Raw genomic sequence first — 4,342 nt, 5'->3', positions numbered from 1 at the left:
GATTTGTGTTTGTTCCTCTTGTTCCCCTTCTCCAGGTATTCTTTTCGTCGTTTAACAGAAGTAGTGCAATCCACGTCGCAATTATTGCTGCAAAGTAATGAAATTGCAATTGGTTTCATTAAAAATTGGCCAATTATAATTTCAAATTACTTGACTCGGTAACTTAGTCATTCAATTACTGTAACTGAAGTATTACCCGAATAGGTTGCGAGCCAATTGAAAAATTATTAAGTTAAATACGAATGGTGTAGTCGGATTAGTCCGAGTTGCAAAAGCACAAGTTGCTTATGGGTTGTCATGGTGCTTCCTATTTTTTTTTTCTCAGCTGAGCTCTCAACACTGCAACCACAGAGCCCTGAAACTGCCAGGGGCCCAGTCCAGTGGTGCTGTTCGTTTCTAGAGCCTCTACCAAGCCCCCTCGGGCTTTTCATCCTGCTCCACCTACTTTTTGATGTTGAATAAAGATTTGATCTGTTCACCTATTGTGCTGGAGATTGAACTATAGGGGGCGCTTTATCGAGCTTTTCCCCAGAGCCCCACAGCCCGGTGTTTACTAACAGCATGAAGGGGGGGGGGGGGTGGGGGGGGGGGGGGGGGGGGGGGGGGGGGGGAGGGAGGGAGGGAGGGAGGGAGGGAGGGGGAGGTCGGTGGCCTACGCAGATGATATCGTGTCGTATGTATAGCCTAGGTAAGTGTCGTTTTAAGATGTGATTATTGTTATTCAGGTTGAGTTTCGAAGAAATGTCCAAACATGTATCTACGGGCAATTATGCCCTAAACTTGGTATTTATTTTCGTCAAGTTTTTGTGGTATCGCATTTAAATTAACACCACAGACTGTACATATCATTGCCATCTAAGTTCAACACGTAAAAAAAACTTGGTTTTTTTTTTCGTTCCACATTCCTGGGACGTGTATCTTTTAGCCTATGGGTGACATTCACTTGACGTCACACGCTAGGTTTGCTGGCATCGCCCACCAAGGTCGCCATCTTCGATGTCTCTTGCTGTCGCAGGTGTTATCTGGCCGGACCTTTTGAGCGTGGTTCAGCAGCATTTTACAACTGTAAAGGGTCTTTTCGACCGAAACTAGGGGTTATTCTTATACTTTGGTGCTTTTGAAGCGCCGTTGGAGTATTTTTTGCGTGTTTTAGTTCGTTTTTGTCGCTATCGGAATCGTTTACCCGCGGCCGCGTTGCTCCCTCGGCTCCATGAAGAGCTCCGTGTCGCGCGCCGTGTCCACGGCGGTAGCTCTTGCAAGAACTGATTTTTCTACCTTGGTGCTTTTGTGGCACGGTGTGATTACTCTTTGTCTTGTTTTGCTAGTTTCTTTATTGTTTTTCTCTAGGGGATTTTCTTCACTACGGCCGTGTAACCGTGTTGCTCCATCGCCGCTGTGTCGTACATACGTCGCGCCTTCGGTGTTCGTTCCTGTGCAGAAACATACCGTGCGGCTCACATAGTGCGCAGCTTATGAAAATTGCGACGCATTTTTCATTAGCCGAGCGATTTAAAAAACCGCATGTAAGCGATTTGGCAAACGGCGAGGCAAGCGACGGCGACCCGCTTCGCTGCCGCTTTGCTGCCGCTCGGAACCGCATGAAAGCGACGAGAGCACACGACCAAGGCGCGCCAAGTTTTCTAGAAATCTCAAAACCGTGCTACGCGAGGAGCGACATTGAACGGTTACCCGCATGTGAGCGATTTAGCGAGCGACGGCGACAGCGACGGGAATCGGCGACGAGCGACTGAGATTTCTCACGGTCGGTCGTCGCGTCGCTCGGTTTTTGGATTCCCAGAAAACGTCGCTAATCGCCTTGGTCGCTTCCCCCCCCTCGTTTTCACGGAGTTTGCCTCGTCGCGCGATTGACCGAGCGACAGCGAAGCGGGTCGTCGTCGCTTGTCTCGTCGCCGTCGCTCGTCTCGTCCCGTCGCTCGCTAAATTGCTTACACGCGGTTCAGCCTTTACACACGGTACTCGGGCGGCAACAAGGAAACTAAAACGGCCCCGCCCCCGAGATAAACCTTTTTCTCTCTTGTTCAACGAAGCTTCTTCAACTATATAAAATTAGCACACACGACCGCGCACCCCCAGCCAGTCAAACCGCGACCTCGAAGATGGCGGATTGACGGTATCGCTCCCTGGCAAAATCGAACCTGCAGGCTCAGTGATTACCACCTATACACGTTTCGGTAGGAGGAACTTGTTTCGAAGTTCTGAGCCTCTGAATATGCAAGAATACAACACTTTCGGCGAATTCTTGATTCTGGTTTTTTTTCTCTCTATCGTTTCCGCATTTAATGTTAAGCTTATTTTGTTTATTAATGGCACAGTTATTCAGGTCGAAAAGACAGCTTTGAACTTCCGAACCACTAAGCATGTGGCAAGTAGCGCCTTCTGACAACGAGTTTCCGACAATGACAATCTTACGCGATCTTTTATGCATTGAAGAGCGACAGTAGCTACATATGCATAAATAATTTCAGATTAAAATAAGCTCGACCACGCCCTCCTTCCCTGTATTGTTTCCTTTAACAGTCCAAAATATCTGGACGGGGGAAAGGCTGGCTGCAGCCGCCCCCCCCCCCCCCCCCCCCCCCCCCCCCCCCCTCCTTCCCCTCTGTTTTTTCCTCTTCCGACGCAACTGGTATGGTAGAACGCTCCTCGACCTCGAGTTCTGTCGGCTTCTGTGCCTTTTGCGAGGCGATTCCTCCGTCCCGGAAAATAAACCTCCATCAGGACAATTGCAAACTAAACTTACTATATGCCAGCGTCACTCGGGCGGCGTTCGATCGGATTTCTACCAGCGTGCAAGGGGCGGGGAGGTAGTTTGCCAGGTCGCTTCAAGGTTTTTCTGAGCCTGAACCTCCTGCCCGCCCCTGGCCATTTCGAACTGGATTAGTATCGTAAAAACAGTGTGTTCCTGTGATCACTACTGCGTGATGCACGTAAACCCCCCCCCCCCCCCCCCCCCCCCGGGCTGGCGGTCACAATTACTAATCTATGGTCACACATCACGCTGCACTGGCAATGATTTCCAGCACATCCGGGACACTCGTCATCTCATTTAACTGCCTGACCAACTTCGCGGAGTCTAAATATCACACCCTAACTTTTCTAAACCTAATTTCGTGAAATGAAAACTAGTAAGTCGTGAAAACGTTTTTTTTTTTTTTTTTTTAAACAAACTGTGGAAGAAAATGAAAACCGGCCTTCGAACTTTGAAAACTTGAACTTGAAAGAAAATCAAAGTCGAATCGAAACCTTTGAACTTTATTTAGAAAGAAAAATCGAAATATTGGAATTGTACGAACTTCATGTCTATAAAAATTCGAAGCGTTCGAATTTTCGATTTGGTCGAAATAAACGCGGGCGGGGTGAATAAATAAAAACACACACATACACACAAAAAAAAAAACAGTACAAAGATTTTACGGTTTATAGAAGGTTTATTATCCCTACTCATACCGTGTGTCTATACATTAATCCCAAATTCCTATCGCGAAGCAATACCCAGACAGAACATGCATATTCTGAGGACCTCCTCAAATGTCCCATTTGGAAGTTGGGATATCCCCAGAATATTTGTGGTGGGAGATATATTTCCCAGAAAGCCCTTGGGATATCTATTTGGCCCACTTTTTTTAGTCCCCAGTATATCCCCAGCATTTCCCCTGGGATGTTGTCAGTATTTCCTACGTTCATCCGTGGGATCTCCGTACCAGATCCGGGTTGTCCTTGGGGATATCCCCAGAATATTCGTTGTGGCAGATATATTTCCCTAGCACGTCCGTGGGATATTCTTTTGGCCCACTTTTCTGGTCTTTAGTATATTCTCAACATATCCCTATGGATGTTGTCAGTATCTGCTACGTTTATACCTGGGATCTTCGTACCAGACCCTACGGGTTGCCGTTTGTACACTAGGTCTATACGTGGGGCCTTACAGGCAGCTCCAACATACAGCGTGCCGACATCGTCATGTGCTGGTCAGACTATGGTAATGATTTAATTTCTCCGTCGCGTTGACTGACTGGCACACAACGCTGTAGGCAGTGGCCTGGATCACACAGCTGTCAGCTGCAAGTCAGGTGTGCACCAATAGACCTCGACCGCGCAGTTTGCCAGCTGGGTTCTTACCTAAACATACATCTTCCACAGTGACTATGAGCTTGGCAACAATAAAATTTTATGCGAGTGAGCTTTAATCAGCTTTAACAATATACAGGGCACAAAAACAAGAAATAGAGAAGGAACAGTTGTATGATAATTGACTCCGTAAGTGTGACGTCATGGGTCCAAACAAACCGTTGCTAGGGTCATTGTTATGGACAAAAATACA

General features: G+C 47.4%; 1 long non-coding RNA gene across 1 annotated transcript in view; it reads left to right on the top strand.

Annotated features, from left to right (window-relative positions):
- Positions 1-476, top strand: part of LOC8042773 — a 17,303-nt gene extending 16,827 nt beyond the window's left edge. The window contains exon 7 of the long non-coding RNA XR_003919258.4: positions 326-476. This is a non-coding gene — a long non-coding RNA (uncharacterized LOC8042773). The remainder of the gene's footprint in view (positions 1-325) is intronic.
- The last annotated feature ends 3,866 nt before the right edge of the window (positions 477-4,342 follow it).

The sequence above is a fragment of the Ixodes scapularis genome, unplaced genomic scaffold (assembly GCF_016920785.2).
Source record: "Ixodes scapularis isolate PalLabHiFi unplaced genomic scaffold, ASM1692078v2 PGA_scaffold10__122_contigs__length_95168666, whole genome shotgun sequence".
Taxonomy (NCBI): domain Eukaryota; kingdom Metazoa; phylum Arthropoda; class Arachnida; order Ixodida; family Ixodidae; genus Ixodes; species Ixodes scapularis.
Note: the sequence above shows the minus strand (reverse complement) of the source record. Positions and strands in the feature narration are given on the sequence as shown.